The following is a 20,030-nucleotide window of genomic DNA, read 5'->3' on the forward strand; positions in this document are numbered from 1 at the left end:
TTGCATTACTCGTCAGAGATGATATCACAGCTGTGATTAAGGAGGGCACGATGGAGGATTCGAGCACTGAGGCAATATGGGTGGAGCTGAGAAATAGGAAGGGTGCAGTAACATTGTTGGGGCTTTACTACAGGCCTCCCAAAAGCGAGCATGAAGTAGAGGTACAAATATGCAGACAGATTATAGAAAAATGTCGGAGAAATAGGGTGTTTGTGATGGGAGATTTTAACTTCCCCAACATTGAATGGGATTTGTGTAGTGTTGGAGGCGTAGATGGAGCAGAGTTTGTAAGGAGCATCGAGGAGAGTTTTTTAGAGCAGTATGTAAATAGTCCAACTCGGGAAGGGGCCATACTGGACCTGGTATTGGGGAATGATCCCGGCCAGGTGATTGATGATTCAGTCGGTGATTACTTTGGGAATGGCGATCACAATTCCGTAAGTTTTAGAATACTCATGGACAAGGACAAGAGTGGTCCGAAAGGAAGAGTACTAAATTGGGGGAAGGCAGAGTATAACTAAATTCGGCAGGAGCTAGGGAATGTGGATTGGGAGCAGCTGTTTAAGGGTAAATCCACATTTGAAATGTGGGAGTCTTTTAAGGAAAGGTTGATTAGAGTGCAGGACAGACATGTTCCTGTGAAAATGAAAGATAGAAATGACAAGATTAGGGAACCATGGATGACGGGTGAAATTGTGAGACTAGCTAAGATGAAAAAGGAAGCATACATAGGATCGAGGCAACTCAAAACTGATGAAGCTTTGGAGGAATGTCGGGAAAATAGGACGAATCTCAAACGCGCAATAAAGAGGGCTAAAAGGGGTCATGAAATATCTTTGGCTAACAGGGTTAAGGAAAATCCCAAAGCCTTTTATTCATATGTAAGGAGCAAGAGGGTAACTAGAGAAAGGATTGGCCCACTCAAAGACAAAAGAGGGAATTTATGCGTGGACTCAGAGGAAATGGGTGAGATTCTTAATGAGTACTTTGCATCGGTATTCACAAAGGAGAGGGACAAGACGGGTGTTGAGGCTAGGGATGGATGTTTAAATACTCTAGGTCAAGTTGTCATACGGAAGGGGGAAGTTTTGGGTATTCTAAAAGACATTAAGGTGAACAAGTCCCCAGGACCGGATGGGATCTATCCCAGGTTACTGAGGGAAGCAAGGGTTGAAATAGCTGGGGCCTTGACAGACATCTTTGCAGCATCCTTGAGCACGGGTGAGGTCCCGGAGGACTGGAGAATTGCTAATGTTGTCCCTTTGTTTAAGAAGGGTAGCAGGGATAATCCAGGGAATTATAGACCTGTGAGCTTGACGTCAGTGGTAGGCAAACTGGTGGAGAAGATACTGAGCGATAGGATCTATTCACATCTGGAAGAAATTAGACTTATCAGTGATAGGCAGCATGGTTTTGTGCAGGGAAGGTCATGTCTTACAAACCTAATAGAATTCTTTGAGGAAGTGACAAAGTTAATTGATGAGGGAAGGGCTGTAGATGTCATATACATGGACTTTAGTAAGGCGTTTGATAAGGTTTCCCATGGCAGGTTGATGGAAAAAGTGAAGTCGTATGGGGTTCAGGGTGTACTAGCTAGATGGATAAAGAACTGGCTGGGCAACAGGAGACAGAGAGTAGTGGTGGAAGGGAGTGTTTCAAAATGGAGACGGTGACTAGTGGTGTTCCACAGGGATCCGTGCTCGGACCACTGCTGTTTGTGATCTACATAAATGACCTGGAGGAAGGTATAGGTGGTCTGATTAGCAAGTTTGCAGATGATACTAAGATTGGTGGAGTTGCAGATAGCGAGGAGGACTGTCAGAGAATACAACAAAATATAGATAGATTGGAGAGTTGGGCAGAGAAATGGCAGATGGAGTTCAATCCAGGCAAATGCGAGGTGATGCATTTTGGAAGATCAAATTCAAGAGCGGACTATATGGTCAATGGAAGGGTCTTGTGGACAATTGATGTACAGAGAGATCTGGGAGTTCAGGTCCATTGTACCCTGAAGGTGGCAACGCAGGTTGATAGAGTGGTCAAGAAGGCATACAGCATGCTTGCCTTCAACGGACGGGGTATTGAGTACAAGAGTTGGCAGGTCATGTTACAGTTGTATAGGACTTTGGTTCGGCCACATTTGGAATATTGCGTGCAGTTCTGGTCGCCACATTACCAGAAGGATGTGGATGCTTTGGAGAGGGTGCAGAGGAGATTCACTAGGATGTTGCCTGGTATGGAGGGTGCTAGCTATGAAGAAAGGTTGAGTAGATTAGGATTGTTTTCGTTGGAAAGACGGAGGTTGAGGGGGGACCTGATTGAGGTCTACAAAATTATAAGAGGTATGGACAGGGTGGATAGCAACAAGCTTTTCCCAAGAGTGGGGGTGTCAGTTACAAGGGGTCACGATTTCAAGGTGAGAGGGGGAAAGTTTAAGGGAGATGTGCGTGGAAAATTTTTAATGCCAAGGGTGGTGGGTGCCTGGAACGCTTTACCAGCGGAGGTGGTAGAGGCGGGCACGATAGCATCATTTAAGAGGCATCTAGACAGGTATATGAATGGGCGGGAACAGAGGGAAGTAGACCTTGGAAAATAGGAGACAGGTTTAGATAAAGGATCTGGATCGGCGCAGGCTGGGAGGGCCGAAGGGCCTGTTCCTGTGCTGTAATTTTCTTTGTTCTTTGTTTAACTCAGCCACACAAATTCTGGGTGATAGCTTCAATATTCAACTTATCCATTTACTATGATACATTTCTGCAGTTATATCCTGAATTCTGCTCTTCGTATGAAGCATTTCCCCACATTTAAGTGGGAGGGATAAAATCTGTGCTCTCCTTGAAGCTAATTCAGCTAAGAAACTGAGACAAAGTAAAAGGACGAAGCCTTGAAATGAATATCTTTTCCCTCAACAGCCAAAATTACTTATATCCACAAAAGGGTCAAAACTTGGTTCACGAGTTAGTCATTTAAATACCGAGGGGAAAAAAAGTGGTAGAGACTGAAAGCAATAACTGCTTCATAATAAATCTATAGGATTGTTTCATTAAAGAGCTGATGTAATTCAACTGGTACAACTCAATTAGGCTCCAGAATTTCAGCCAGTAATTTGCTTGGCATTTGTGGCTACTTACGAATGGTGAAATCATCTATCTCGAAGTGTTTCTGATATATTTTTGCTGCTTCACTGGTCTGTGCTAAAATCAGAAATTGCGTATCTGTGTGAGCCAATGTCATGCTTTTGACCTGTTCCAACCATTAAGTCAATTGAAGATACTGTGGTATGCTTTTTCTGAAATCAGAATTGAAGCAGTCTTATACAAATAGCTGACATGTTTTGTGGTCTTTTGACTGTTCACCGCTGCAAGATTTTGGAAGTGCTGCTTTTAATGTGTTTTAAAGCAAAGAGTATGCGTGCAAGTTTTTAAAAAAGACTTTTGATAGATAGTTAAGATGTTAACTTCATGTTATTTCCTCACAGATAATCAATGCATTTGTTAGCATTCAAAAATACATGTTGCACTATTGTAGTGAAAAGTGGCTGATCCCTTTTAGGGAGCCGACGGAGGAGATTAAAACTGATACAAACAGTCCAGGAAAGACAGTCAAGTTTTTAAAGGAAAAGCTATAAAGGTTGGAGTGGTGGAAGAAGTTAGATGGCAAACAGTTAAAAATCCTCTTATTTAAGTGAAAGTGGCCTACTTATGTGGGAACTGTTTTTGTACAGATTGAATTTGAGTCGAAATATATTTGTTATTCTGAGTACAAAACATTACTGTCACAGAAAGCAGATTATCAATTTATACCTTGCTTTATATTGCCACGGGTTTGCTTGATCAGCCTTCAGAAGGATTTAAGAAATGCATTTAAAAAACACAAATATTTAATTCACTTTGTAAGGATGCATTATTGTTCCAAGTAGATGTAGGGCAATGTGAGTCAATTTCCATAAACATATGACATTCGTACTGTGTGGTTAGCAACGGCAGGAGGGTGGCTTTTGGAGGCAATTGATCATGACCAATACAAAGTACCCCTTTTTTCCACATCCGTTGCAGGTCGCGCTCCGCGCCGGCAGCGCTGCCGGGGGTGTTTGGTGTCCACAAAAATAGCATTTGGGCCCCCCCGGGGTTGGCTGGCTGCTGCGCGGCGCAGGCTTGTGGTGAGCTGGAGTCGGTAGTTGGTGGGGCCCACGGTGCCCACGAGGGTGCCGTGCGGTTGGGGGCGTACGACTGGACATTATGGGAGGCCACTGATAACATGTTTGTGAGCTGCCTCGTTCCCACAAGATCAAGTATACCCCCTTCCAATAGGCGCGGGCGGACGTACGCAGACCTCATGCCTGTAATTAAGGCGTCTCGGATTAAACGTTCTGTGTGCTGGACTGCCGAAACTGCCTGGCAGTCACAGTTCCTCCCCAGGATGTGCTGGGCACGCCAGAAATCGTCCAGGGACTCACCGGGGAGTTGCTGTCTCGTGGACAGGCGGTGCCTGGCGTATAGTTTTTTTTTATAAATTTAGAGTACCCAATTGTTTTTTTCCAATTAAGGGGCAATTTAGCGTGGCCAATCCACCTACTCTGCACATTTTTGGGTTGTGGGGGTGAAACCCACGCAGACACGAGGAGAATGTGCAAACTCCACACGGACAGTGACGGGATCGAACCTGGGACCTCAGCGCCATGAGGCAGCAGGGCTAACCCACTGCGCCACCGTGCTGCCCGCCTGGCGTATAGTTGATTGACTGGCCGAACGTAATGTCCCTTCAGGAGCTCCATTGCTTCGGAGTAAGTGGGCGCATCCCAGCTGAGAGGAAAAATGGCAGGGCTCACCTGTGAATAAAGGACTTCTGCGTGTGCGAGGGTTCCTTGCGGATGTTCGGAGGTAGCTTTCGAAGCAGGCTAGCCAGTGGTCAAGAGCAGACCTAGCGTTGGCTACTTGAGGGCTCAGCTGCAGGCGATCAAGCTTGATGCGAAGAGCCATCGTTTTAAAAATCTTTGCTCAATAAATTGATGCACTATCAATTACCACAAAGACGAGAGTAGTGGAATAATCGAGGCTTTATTGAGAAAAGATGTGCCTCCTGTAGCTGCTACTAGAATGGCTGCAGCACCGGCGAGCACACACATTTATACACTGCCTACTGGGCGGAGCCAGCAGGCAGGGATTTACCCATGTACCTCTAGTATATGTGTCTTACCGTAATACATATAATACTGCTCATGGTGACTACCACAGATGGTTAACAGGGAACCAGTGGATGTTACGTATTTGGATTTTCAAAAAGCCATTCACTTAGGTACCACACCAGAGACTATACACAAAGCTTTGTTCATGAGATTGGGGATCATGTATCAGTATGGATTGAGGATTGGTTAATGGCATAAAACAGAGCAGGAATAAACAGGACATTTTCAGGTTGGCAGGCTGTAACTAGCAGGGTATTTGGGAGTCAACTTTTCCAACCTATATCAATGGCTTAGGTGATAGAACTGAGTGTAACCTGATCCAGTTTGCTGATGGTACAAAATTAGGTTGGAAACTAAGTAGTACAGATAATGCAAAGACGCTGCAGAGTGATTTTGGTGAGTGGATAAAAAAATTGGCAGAGGGAGTGCAATGTGGCAAAGCATGAAGTTGTTATTCACTTTGGTAGGAAAAATAAAAATAAATTTTTTGAATAGCAAGAGACTGGCAAATGTTTGCGAATAGAGGAATCTGGATGTCCTTGTACATGAATAACAGTCATTTAATATTCAGGTAGTGCAAGCAAATAGGAAGGGAAATAGTACGTTAGCTTTTGTTACGAAAGGATTGGTGTATAAGGTTAAAATAATGTGTTGTGGGCAGCATGGTGGTGCAGTGATTAGCACTGCTGCCTCCCAGCGCTGAGGTCCCAAGTTCGATCCGGCTCTGGGTCACTATCTGTATGGAGTTTGTACATTCTCCCTGTGTTTGCGTGGGTTTCTCCCTCCCAACCCAAAGATGTACAGGGTAGGTGGATTGGCCACGCTAAATTGTCCCTTAGTTCGAAAAAATGAATTGGGTCCTCTAAATAATGTGTTGCTCTAATTTTCCAGGGCATTGTTTAGGCCATGCCTGGAGTATTGCATGCAGTTTTGGTCTCCTTACCCAAGGATGGAGTGCAATGAAGGTTCATAAGACTGGTACCAAAGATGAGGAAATTGTCTTATAAGGAAAGATTGAGTGGGCTATCGGGCTATATTCCCTGGAATTTATAAGAATAAGATGTGATTTAATTGAACATCTTTATTAAAGGCCTTGACAGGGTTGATGCAGTGATAATGTTTCCCCTGGCTGGTGAACCTGGAACAACAGGGTCACAATCTCAGAATAAAGGCCATTTAAGACTGAGATGAGGAGAAATTTATTCACTCAAATGATTGAGAGTTTTTGGAATTCTCCACCTCAGGAAACTGTGTATACTCAGACATTGGGACATTTTAAGCGGTCAATAGATTTCTGGTAGCAAGAGAGTTCAGGGATATAGGGATAATGCAGGAAGGTAGAGTTGAGGTAGAAATTCAGCCATGATCTTGTTGAAAGGCAGAGCGGGCTCCAAGGGCCAAAGGACTCGCTCCAGCTCCTATTTCATGTTATGTTCTCCCTGTGTATTTTTACATTGTGAGAAGTAAACCAGTAATCTTTGACCTATATATCCCTCTTACCTTTGATACCGCTGTGACGGAAAACTCCATACACTTGTGTGCGCTCAAGAATTTCCTCCCCACGTGTACTTCAATTGCCATAACTTTTATTTCTACCACTTTATGTTGTCTCTTTCTCCTCTGAAGTCATGATTCCTTCCTGTTGAGATTTTATGGGAAAGAAATGGAAAAATCATCTGTGCAGATATATGGAAGACACGGTTTTGTTTAATTCATGTTTGATCATACATAAACTGAAGGACTGCATGATAACAAAGCTTTGCAAACAAACTGAACATCAATAACTGAGTGTAACAAAGCAACTGATAATAGACCAAAAGTATTCCCTGGTGCTTTAAGACCTGAATTCTATCTAATTGCAATGCATATTACACCACTAAAGACAATCGTTTGAACTGTTGTAATTGAAGTAAAAAAAAATGGTTTCATAAAATAATGGGAAGACACAGCAAAGTCACTTGTTCCACAAAGCTGATCATGGAGGATGACTTTGTTTCTCCCCATTTCACTTTTTTCCCCCTTTTGAAAGCATTTATGGATCAGTCTATTTTGATTGAATTATTGTCCAGCCTCTTGATGGTTAATGAAACACTTCAGGGAACTTTGGAAACAAATGTTTTTTTCTTAGTTACAGCGAGCTGGCCACATCAACAACAGATACTTTATAAACTGCACAAGGACCACTTTAGTTCAGATTTTGATTTCTGGGCGGGACTCTCGCCCGGCGACCGGAAAATCCCGCCTGAGGTCAATGGACTTCTCCATTGCCCCGCGTCTCACCCGTGGCGTTCTTGCAGCGGGCGGGGCGGAAGATTCCAGCCCCCGATATTTGTATGCTGTGATACAATGGGACCTATTAGAAAATCGAGGTTTTTGAGCGCTGCAGTCAAAAAAATTAGTTTTTCATTTTGCTTACATTCTGTCTTCTTTTGTTTTTTGCTATCAGGGTGGAAAATAAGTTATTTACTGTCAAGTTGTTAATCTGTGGTAGCGATTTCTAATTATTAAAAAAAAATCTTTAATTGAGAATCTTGGCTGATGGCCAGACCTAGGGACTAGAAATCAAAAAATAGAGGTTAGGTGATAGCGAGCTTGGCGTTTAAAATGCTCCAGATTGTGAGACTGAGGGAAGTAATTGATTACACAGTCTTGAAATCCTCGGAAAGGTTTCAGGACAGTAAGGAAGCAGTGGAGGAAAAGTTGAGAGGGATGCCTATTTGTTATCTGGGAAGACAGCCAAAGGAAAGATCAGTAATGGCCATAATAGGACAGAACAGATAAAATTAAGAGTTATAATAAAGATTTACAAAGAGAGAAAGGTTAGCGATTGTAAGTGAGTTTAGCAGCAGGAGTTTCAATGGACGAATTGCCAACAGATAGTCACGACCTCCATTGAGCTGTGATTTTTATTAAAACATTTCCCTGAAAATTAGCCACTTGACCTGCAGCAATTGCATCTTTCTTTTTCTTGTCTTGCCTTCTATCCTAAATGGGTTGACTGAGGTTGAGGTTGATCCATTACCAGAGATGCTGCAACACCTCAAACCAGGTGGCTCACATTTGAGCTCAGCCGATTCATTTTGGGGGTTTTTAGCCTTTGACGGCATTACAGTCTCGCCCAATGTCGTCGCCCCTGGCACAGATGTGCAATTTTACCGGTGGATAGCACTCCAGAGCAAGGACTACAACTAAAGTTTGCCTTGTTTATGGAAACTAAGGCCCTGTTTCCCAAGCAGCTACTGCAGCGCAGAGCAGAGATTAAACCAATGCTTACCTAGTGTTTTGGGTTAGTATCACACTAAAATTATTTCTTCCACATTTTAAACAGCTAGGATCGTACAGAGCAGTAATGAAATTTACCAAATGCAACAATAATTTATGCGGTAGAATTTGGGGTAGCAACTGATTGCAAATAAAAGCAAATAAGTTGCATACAGTACTGAAGACTATTAACTGAAATCTGGGTTGAGGGGAATGACAGGGCACTATCCAAAAATACTCGAACACCATACCATCTTAAATTCAATTTGAATTCTCCACAAAACAACACAAATATGTATTCCTGTTATTTGTAAACAAAGACATGTTAAAAAGTTTCAAAAAACTGTTCAAATTATCATCAATATTTTGTTGACTTTCAACCTAATGCAAGGTCTGCCTGCACACAGGAAAAACACCAATAGCCAGACAGCAATAATGCATCCAAAAAGAAAGAAACATAGCATCAGCTAAACAAAAGGGTGGTAATAATATTCCACCTACTGAAACAATGTTCTAATACCAGATCCTGGTGAATGCTCATTCTTAATTATTTTATGAAACCATGTTCCATTACCTCTATACATGATTGACATTAAGCATTGTCCAATATGCATTGCAATAAAATATCTTCAAGCCCTTAAAACACAGAAATGTTGGTCCATAATCATTTGCTTTTGTAATGTTCAGCAGTCATAATTGATGTTCAAAATGTTTGTAAAGATCAGTGTGATATTGCCTTCAGTTTATGCACAATGACCATGAATTCAACAACTTTTTCCCTCATCTCTCCACAGATAATTGTTCCACCCTTGGAGTCAACTCAATAGGATACAGTCTTTAACTTGGCGGTGACAGCTAACCAGGATCAAACTGTTAAGGCTGAAGAATGTGACCATACCTAAAAACAAGAGCACAACACATGCAGGGAAATGGCCTTGGACTATGCAATTGCACAGCAAGTGCCGATCTGTCATGTGGATGGATCTTAAACATGACTTTTACAGGTTGAAGGTTTAAAGTGCATAGGTTTTGTCCCTGATCTCCTTCAGCATAATGCAGACAAGAATATACTCAGTCCCATTTACCAAGATCTGGAGAAACATATGGAGCTGTTTAATGTGTTTTAAAACAAATGCTTCAAAAAAAAGTTTAGTGCATTTTAAAATGCTTTTAATATCGGAAAGGTGTATCTGCCACAACAGATTTTCTCTCGATCCATTATGGTACGTACAGCTGCACAAAGCAGACATGTGTTCAGGAAAATGACGGGCCTCCAGCTTATGGCACCCCAGATGTTGTCTGTTGCAAGCGGAGTGATACTGACATAAGAAAAGTCAGCATCACCAACCAGGTCTACAGAAAGCTGATTTTGTTCATTGTTTGAACTAAACCATAAGCAGTGTCAGGACAATATAAGATACCAATATGTTAGTTATATACCCTAAAATGTATTTTATATTTACAAATAGTACTACATATTCTCAGAGAGGGGGAAGGTAGGGAATGATTATTATAAACACTTCAATTAACCCATGCAAGCCTTCAGCTAGTAAAACACAGTTCTTGGGCATAAATAAAATAACTTGCGCGGCTCTTTCTGATGGACAGTCTAAATGCCTTCACTAGCATACAGTTGTAGAATACACTTATGTGCATTCAATAGCGCTAGGGTCTCAGGTTCGATTCCCCGCTGGGTCACTGTCTGTGCGGAGTCTGCACGTTCTCCCCGTGTCTGCGTGGGTTTCCCCCGGGTGCTCCAGTTTCCTCCCACAGGCCAAAGACGTGCAGGTTAGGTGGATTGGCCATGATAAATTGCACTTAATGACCAAAAAGGTTCAGAGAGGTTATTGGGTTACGGGGATAGGGTGAAAGTGAGGGCTTAAGTGGGTCAGTGCAGACTCAATGGGCCGAATGGCCTCCTTCTGCACTGTATATTCTATGTTCTAATATGTAAATAAATATATGTAATGGTACAAAATAAATTTATCATAATCAAATCACTAGATGTTTGTTTTTATATAAGGGTTGATGCAAAGATTTACAAATTTATGCAGTAAGTTATACATTTAAAAAACATTACTCCTACTAGATTTTTTATTCTTTATTTGCTTAAAGATGGAAGCTGCAAAAGGAACTGCTTTTAATTTCTATGATACTTAGCATAAATATTTGTATCTGCCCTTGAATAAAAGGGTAGATAAACTCCTTCCCTTAGTTTCTGCATTATTTTCAAAATGACAGAATTTTCCTTTGAGTGCTAACAGGGTAACCTCAATGAAGCACCGCAATCTGTTTTAGACATTTTTGGAATTATCCATCACAGCCTGTTTTGCGTAAAACCGTGGGTCGTACTCTTCATAATGTCATATGTAGCAGCTAATTTAAACTGTTCCATTCCACAAAAATAAATCCATTTGTGACGCTCAACTTTCCAGATGCACACTTTTCAAAAATTAGTCGAATATAGTAAGGCAGTGCTACAATTACATTGACAAGATTTTTAAGTTCTGAAAAATTTATAAATATGCTGTTTGCAGTCTGGGAAATCTATTCCCTTTTTGTCCCTATTATTAATGTTGAAATGCAGTTGATATTCAGACTTTGCAAAGATACACCTTTTTTAATCCTCCTTTTCCTACGAGCCATACCTTTGACATGTGCCCAGAGCAACTCAGAATCACAGAACCAGAGAATGTTCTGCAATCTCCCAACTATTTTCATATCTTTCCCAAAGGGTGCACCCAGGACTGGATGCAATATTCCAGTTGAGGCCAAACTGACTTTTTATACAGGTTGAGCATAAGTTCCTTGGTCTTGCAATGCATGCCCATATTAATAAAGCCCAGAATGCTGCATAGATTATTAACTACCCTCTTAAACTGCCCTGCCACTTACAGTGATTTATGCACATATACACTCTGGTCTCTCTGCTCCTTTACCTTTTGATTTGCACCCTTTACTTTATATTTTCTCTATCCATTCCAGGAGGAGTCAAAATATTAGACAAGCATCGTGGCCAGTCCATAGCTACTCAATACAGTAAAATAATTTGCTGACAAGCCACTGTTGTGTGCTCAGCTGGTATTCAGAGGAGCTCAGAAATGACAAGCAGATCAGTACATTGAGTACAATGGAGACTTTCTGGGATGCACACAGTCCCTCCAATAAAGTACTTCTGGATGCGTGAACAGTCCTTCTTGTGACAATAGCCCAGACTTTTGCCACAATGGAGAGCCTCTCCAGCCCCAAAATGGCATTTCCTATTTACATGGGGGGGTGGGCCGGAGTGGGGGGGGGGGGGGGGGGGGGGGCGGTAGGAGTGGGGCACATTTTGCATATGTGCAATTTACATAGGCAGCTAGCCATTTAAATCATCAACTGCTTCCATTGAAGTGGGAAATTGGTAGTACAGGAGTGAGAATGCAGATTAGACCTGGTAAGAGCAGGTCCAGACTTTTGGATAGTCTTTGGATCTGGTCTCTGGGCAAATTTGTGGGAGGTAAGGTGCCCTTTAGTGGAGGTCAGGTGCCCTTTGGAAATATAAAAATGATATATGAATGTTCGTAAAAAATGCATAAGCTCATCACTATCATACTCAGTTTATCTGTCAAAATCAACTGACAGAAGCACCAGTCAATGGGAACTGTCAAGAGCACCTGTCAATGGGAACTGTTAAGAGGAGCTGTCAAAGAGAGATGTCAAAATGTCAGAAGCACCTGTTGAAGACAACTGTCAAGGGAACCTTTCAAAAGTGTCAAGGGAGCATGTTGAAGACAGCTGTCAAAGCCACCTGCCAAAATTGTCAAGCAGGCATTACAAATGGAACTGTCAAAAGTGTCAAGAGGTCCTGTCAAAGGGAGCTGTCAAGCTGTCAAGGCATTTAAAAGTCCTGGACTTTAAACCTTTGGAAAAAAATGCTATTTCGTTCTCTCTGTTGACATATGCCTGAAGACTTCCATTTCCGGATTAGTGTTCCATGACCGATTTCATGCATTATCATAATAGTGCCTGTCATTTCAGAGTTCGATTAATAGCTATAAGTGGTTATAGCTGTTCATAGCGAATTCATACTCTTGGGAGTATGAAATCCAATGCTTGATGCTATTAAGCATTGTTCACTTGAATGAAATGTTTGTTGCTATAAGCCTTTCTTTAGTTAAAGGAATACAAGCATAGTAAGTGGGTTTTATGAATTAATGTGGTTTTTTTTTAAATATGGAGAAGCCGACAATAGATACTTAGAACTTTATTTTTATAAAACTTTCTTTCATCTCATCTCTGCTTGGGACTTGATGCTACCCACGGTGGATAATAGGTGAGCTGACATGGTAGGTGTAACGGCAAACGGTGGTGGGCGGGGAGCATAAGTTGGTATGTGGGCTATAAAAGGGTCATGGAGGTGGGTGGAAGGGAATAGGTTGGCAAAATGAGCTATAAAGCATCATAGTACGTGGGGGGGCAGAGCCTGGCATGGTGCATGAGTGGTCATAGATGTGGTTTGTTGGCCATACTTTAACGTAGAGGGTATGATGGACAATGGAGGAGTGTGGGGTCTCAGGTTTCATGGGTTGGCATGCATGGGGAGCTGTTGGGGGGGGGGGGAGGAGGGGTCAGGACTTGAGGGATGTTTGATATGTTTTTCATATTTTGAGCCCCGAGGCATGTATTCTGCCTCGATATACAGTGGGTCTATGCTCTGGCTATGGTATGCATCATCAGGTGGGCCAGAGATCAGGTCCCAATCTGAACCAAAATGTTTATGATGTTAGTGCCTCTGAAATCAACAGCCTGCGCCTAAAAAGTATTTTTCTAACTTTGTTACAGGCCTAATGCTTGTCTGTTGATCATATGAATAGAGCAGCTCAACTTTTCATACACATCAGTGGGTTAGCCCTGTTGCCTCACGGCGCCGAGGTCCCAGGTTCGATCCCGGCTCTGGGTCACTGTCCATGTGGAGTATGCACATTCGCCCCGTGTTTGCGTGGGTTTCACCCCCACAACCCAAAGATGGGCACACTAGGTGGATTGGCCACGCTACATTGCTCGTTAATTGGAAAAATTGAATTGGGTACTCTAAATGTTTTTTTTAAATTTTCATACACATATTTGTACTTCTTGACTGACAGGCAGCACAGTAGCACAGTGGTTAGCACAGTTGTTCACAGCTCCAGGGACCCAGGTTCGATTCCCAGCATGGGTCACTGTCTGTGGGGAGTCTGCACATTCTCCTCGTGTCTGCGTGAGTTTCCTCCGGCTGCTCCAGTTTCCTCCCACAGTCCAAAGATGTGCAGGTTAGGTGGATTGGCCATGCTAAATTGCCCTTGATATCCAAAAAGGCTAGGTGGAGTTACTGGGTTACGGGGATAGGTTGGAAATGGGGTGCTCTTTCCAAGGCCCAGTGCAGACCTGATAGGCTGAATGGCCTCCTTCTGACCTGAAAATTCTATGATTCTATGACAACTTAGGCATCATTACTGTGCTTACAATCACATGTACATTCAAGAGTGGAAGGATCTTTAAACAAACATCCTTGTTCTGTACAGTCAGCAATAGTTTTCTGGGCATCAGAGCACTAACTCAGCTGAAGAATAGTATAGGGGCTGGTTTCGCTCACTGGGCTAAATCGCTGGCTTTTAAAGCAGGCCAGCAGCACGGTTCGATTGCCGTACCAGCCTCCCCAGACAGGCGGCGGAATGTGGCGACTAGGGGCTTTTCACAGTAACTTCATTGAAGCCTACTCGTGACATAAAGCGATTTTCATTTTTATTCATTTCATTTCATTTCATATTCATAACCCCAAACTACTGAATGTTACATACCTAATAGTCAGTAGGTGTAGTGAAACACCAAAAGACCGGGCTAACATAAAAGACAGAATTACATATGCAAAAATTAAAGCATAATTGCACGCTCTATAAATGTTTAATTACTTTAGACCTGGACAAAGGTCAAGACAGATTAACAGACCAATTATGTAAATATTTGCACCCTCACAACCCAAATATGTACAGGCTAGGTGGATTAGCCACACTAAATTGCCCCTTAATTGAAAAAAAGAATTGGATACTCTAAATTTATTTTTAAAAACAATTATATAAATATTAATTTATCATGCCAGTTTATTTACAGGAATGGTTGAGAAAGAAAAAAGTAGTGAAATAGTTCTAATTTGTGCTGTGCTTTATAAATCACAGTAGTGGTATTTTTACTTCAAGTGGAGTCTGGCTATAAGTTTTACGATGCTGATCTATGATTGATTCTGACTTGTAATTTCATGATATATACAAAATATGGAAGTTAGTCTTAAATCTCAATAAAGAGGTAACTATAAAAGTGAATAACATTGAAGGAGAGTTTTTGGTGGGTGTGATGCTTTGTCTCATAAATATTAATGAGTTATAATTCCACTTTTTGTTTGACACACCAACAGGACAGGAATGGTGGTGTGTGGGACATTGTATCCATGAATGTGACTGGGTCAGGCTGCTGCTTGACTAGTCTGTGGGTCAGCACAAGGCTCCAGATGTTGGTGAAGAGGATTTTGCAGGTTCTATAGGACTGGATGTACCATTGTAGCTTCTGGTGTCTCGGTCAATGCCGGGCGGCCCATCCACTTTTGTTCCTTGTTTTCGGCTTCGTAGTGGTTTGATACAACTGAGTGTCTTGCTCTGGGTCTAGAGTCACATGTGGGTCAGACCAGGTAAGATGGCAGATTTCCTTCTTTGAACCAAATGGGTTTTTACAATAATGGTTTTATGGTCACCATTAGACTAGTTTTTGAATGAAATGAAAATCGCTTATTGTCACAAGTAGGCTTCAGTGAAGTTACTGTGAAAAGCCCCTAGTTGCCACATTCCGGCGCCTGTTTGGGAAGGCTGGTATGGGAATCGAACCGTGCTGCTGGCCTGCTTGGTCTGCTTTAAAAGCCAGCGATTTAGCCCAGTGTGCTAAACCAGCCCCTTTTAGCTGCCGTCTTGGGATTTGTCCCCAGATCTTGGGCCTCTAGATTACAAGTCCAGTGATTTTACCACTATGCCGCCTCATTGGCTAACTGACATGCATACAATTTAATGTCACCTTTTGCACTTTGTTGTTTTGGGATATTGCAGTTTATCACTCTCCAATAGCTAATCCCATTTCAGCTTCCTTCTACTATGTTCTGGCCCTCCTCTCCTTGCCAAATTAGCTTAACTCTCACCAAATGTACAACCTATCAGAGATGACGCAGATTGCCGAATCACGTTAATGAATAAGGCTAGATGAAACTTGTGATATTGCAGGGCTCCCAGACTGAAAATAATTTATACCCAAGTGCAATATGTCTTTTTGTTGGTAAATTTTCAAATATAAAAATACTAATAAAACTGCTAAGTTTATTTTTCTGCGTTCTGCACGTTTTGCCCTTGCATGTTTGCCGATTTTACTCTATCGATCCCTGGTTGGATGCATCCTAATCTCAGCTAGGCCAGAGTGAAGGAGGATAGTGCAGATGAATGGCTGGACAGATGGTGCAAGAAGGAGAGTGTTTGATTCCTGGGCCTTTAGGATCAGTTCTTGGAAGGTGGAAATTGTACAAGATGGACAGGTTGAAACTCAGCAAGGCCAGGACCAATATTATCACAGTGAGGTTTGTCAATGGTAAACTTCCTGAGCCTGGCGGAGATGCCATTGACTTGTCAGGTAAGTGTCAAAGCTGTAAATGTAGTCCAGATGTTAGCTGACTCTGGAATGGATGGCCCAGCATGGGCTTTCCCTATGGGAGAATTGCCATTGATGCTGGCTTTTCACAATGCACTGTACTGAAGAACTGAAACAATGGAGTCGATTCATAAGACAACCAAAGAGATGGCATCGCCTTGCTACCACTACCTGGTACAATAATCCTGCAATTATGCAGTTAGCTGCCAAGACTTAGTGGGTAGATAAATGATGAACAGTGCCATGGTCATTAGCGCAGTCACTTAGGTTTAGCACAGTGGGCTAAACAGCTGGCTTGTAATGCAGAATAAGGCAGCAGCACGGGTTCAATACCCATACTGGCCTCCCTGAACAGGCGCCGGAGTGTGGCAACTAGGGGCTTTTCACAGTAACTTAATTGAAGCCTACTTGTGACAATAAACAATTATTATTATTATTATTATTACCCTTAACACATATCAGGTGTGCCCATATTGTTCATCCTAGACCAGGTCCCTCACAGCTGCACACTGTCACGATATGAGTGTGACTGAGAGAAAGTAAACGTGCAGAGCTGCAGAACACACTATGCTCCCTTGGAGCCAGTCATAACGTACCTGGCACTAATATATGTGCAGAGACATTTTCTCCACCACAGCGGAACGGTAATTATTGGTGAAATAGTGGAAATGGTTCGTACATGTAGGCACACAAACGTGAATGAGAACGTGATAATCGGAGTGACTTATGACTCTTTTCACCTTACATTTTTATTGCTAGAATGTCACTCAGAGCAGATGCAGGGGGAGGGAGTGTTCCAGCTGCCCCATGCTTTTCTGATCAGGACCTTCAAGCTTTAGTGGGAAAAGTCCAGAAGGGGAGACAAGTTCCATACCCTACTGGCTGCTGTAATGTCCCTACAGCATCCAAGAAGGCCTGGATTCAAATTGTGGCTGCACTGAACACAACTGGAGATCAGCGCTCATGGATTCAGTGCAGGAAAAGGTTCAATGACCTGCTGCATTCTGGTAAAGTGAGTAGCGTGACTCATCCACATAGAGCTCCAAGGGAAGAGCCAGATCTGCATGCTGGAACTAAGGTGCTAGGCATGGCACATGCTTGGCATTGAGGAATGCAGCAAATTTAGAATCAATGGCACAATGAAAGTCACTGGACCAGAATGCAGGATGAGGTGTCACAGTCAGAGGCATCCATGCACTGTCCCTCTCAGAGGAAGGAGGAAAGTTACAATCATGCTTCACTGGGCAGATTCATGGAGCCTCGGGAGTCACCTTTTGGGGAACAGTATTTAGATAATCAGGAGCAAATGTGTGGACATCCAGCAGAGTTTCCTGAGGCAGTGGGAGCTCTTGGGCTGTGAATGGGGGAGTCCATCACCATCATCAGTTTCATATTGTCCCAGGGGCTCAACTGCATGAGAGACACATGCGGCAACACTTGGGGGTGGATGGCAGCACATCTCGACCAGGAAAGGGTGTAAGCCTCTGTCAATAGCCTGGATCTGTCTGCTCAGAATATACGCATTGACATCCACAGTATGCTTAGGGCAGTCACATTGTTGGCAAAGCAGTTGTAGGATTGCGAACTGCTGAATACCAGCAGCCAGCTCCATCAACACCAACTGAAAGCCAATCCTCCCCTCTGCCAAAGCACTTGTCTGCTCTCCATGTGCCAGTGACCTCGGCTGCCCATACACAGATGCAGAGATCACAGTCTGAACAAGGTCCCCAATTAGTGCCTGGACATTTCTCATTGCCTTTTAGATTGAGGAGTGAGCAGCCTGCTTCCACACCTCCTGTGAGACCTCACGGTTAGGAGGGCACTTCATAGGAATGTCAAAAGCCTTCTGAAAATCCATTTAACCACATCCACTGGCTCCCCTTCATCAACTCTACTAGTTACATCCTCGAAGAATTCCACTAGATCTGTCAAGCATAAACCCCGTCATAAATCCATGTTGACTTTGTCCGGTCCTCCCACTGTTTTCTAAGTGCTCTGCTATAAATCTTTGATAATGGATTCTAGAATTTCCGCCACTACCGCCATCCCTGTTTTCTCTCGACCTCCCTTTTTAAATAATGGAGTTACATTAGCTACTCTCCAACCTGTAGGAACGATACGGCTGACGATATGGCTGCTGTTGTAGTCACACTGCAGAGATACCGCTTTAACACTGTCACCAAATGTTTGGTCAGTTTGCAAAAATAATCACAACATTGTGAATTCCGACCATCCCTGGACAAAATGTTGTGCAACAGATTGGTATACGGAATAAACAACTTGATAAACCGAAAATAATTATTGGCAGAACCCAACCTGGATTTTAAAAAAGCCATCTAAATCTCTATCACTGGAAAATGCAGAAGAAGAGGCTCAGTATGCTACAAGGGGCGTCAGACAGCAATGTCCCCTGGTTAGGAACAGGGGCCTAGTATGACAGTGACCATTTCTCAACTGAGGGCGTTGTGTAAGTAAGATATCAGATAATCCATTACAATAGTGCAGCTCAATTCGCATTACCCAGCAGTCAAGGAAATGCAATGACCGCCCCAAAAATGCTAGGAATCATGTTCAGGAAGGCTGCAAATGCCAGGGGATTGACTATTGCAAGCACTGCCAAAGGCACAACCAAGACAAAGTTATAGGAATAGACAAAACACGTGTTATACAGGGAAGAAGCCAAGGCCATTCCTGGCCATGCAGGTATACTCACTACCAGAAACAGGGACAATGCAATTAAACCGCATTATTATGGCAAAGGTCATCCCAATAATGGTGGAACTGCTAGCAAATGGTCATCCATTGAAAATGGAGGTGGACAAAGTAACTGGATCGTACCACTACCTGGTACAATTATCCTGCAATCATGTAGTTACCTGCCAAGACTTAGTGGGTAGATAAATGATGAACAGTGCCATGGTCATTATCGCAGTCACTTAGGGGCTGGTTTAGCACAGTGGGCTAAACAGTTGGCTTGTAATGCAGAACAAGGCAGCAGCGCGGGTTCAATTCCCGTACCGGCCTCCCCGAACAGGCACCGGAGCAGACATATATATGATCACTTGAAAACCGGTATTCAACTTCTGAGCTTAGAAGACACAAAGGCCACCTACCCAGGGAACCATTATGAATAAAGAGCACCACTATGACCCCAATAACTTAAAGGCAACAATCAACCCAATTCCCACTCATCATGGTGCAGGGGCAAGGACCAAGTTAATAGGAAGAGAGTGGCCCCAGCAGATAAGGCTGAATTGGTTGGAGATCTTCATGCTGGGAATGGGAGGACTATATGAAGTCATCAGCAAATACCCTGAAGTTTACCAGGAAGGACTTGAGAAAGTAAGAGGAGTCAAAGCCAAGATTTCCGTCGACCCCGATGTTACGCCTATATATTTTAGATTGAGACCAGTTCCATACTCCCTATTGCAATTGATGGAGATTGAATTTGGGCACCTGGAAAATCTAGACATACTAAGGCCCGCCTCTGTGGAAATTATAAACTAACAGTAAACTTGGTTTCCAAGCTAGATAGATACCCATGCCTCGAATTGAAGACATGTATGCCAAGTTATCAGGGTCTATATAAGTGTACTCACTTGCCCTTCAGGTTCTCATCAGCATGCGTCATATTCCAATGGATCATGGAGAACATACTCCAAGGGTTACCCAAAGTGGTGGTCTACTTGGCTGGTGTCATGTTCACAGGGGCTTCAGAACAAGAGCACCTGATGAACCAATGAGGTTCTCAAGAGCTGGGCTACACGAAAAAGGAAAAAATGTGTCTTTCAAGCGAATGAAGTGACCTACCTGGGCTACCAGGTGGATAGAAAAGGTTTACATCTGGTAGAGGACAATGTGAAGGCCATCAATGAAGCACCAACTC

General features: G+C 42.9%; 1 protein-coding gene across 1 annotated transcript in view; it reads left to right on the forward strand.

The window, feature by feature from the left end:
• Nucleotides 1-20,030, forward strand: part of LOC119965276 (short transient receptor potential channel 7-like) — a 236,265-nt gene that overhangs the window by 131,810 nt on the left and 84,425 nt on the right. The window lies entirely within an intron of this gene.

The sequence above is a fragment of the Scyliorhinus canicula genome, chromosome 4, assembly GCF_902713615.1.
Source record: "Scyliorhinus canicula chromosome 4, sScyCan1.1, whole genome shotgun sequence".
Classification (NCBI taxonomy): Eukaryota; Metazoa; Chordata; class Chondrichthyes; order Carcharhiniformes; family Scyliorhinidae; genus Scyliorhinus; species Scyliorhinus canicula.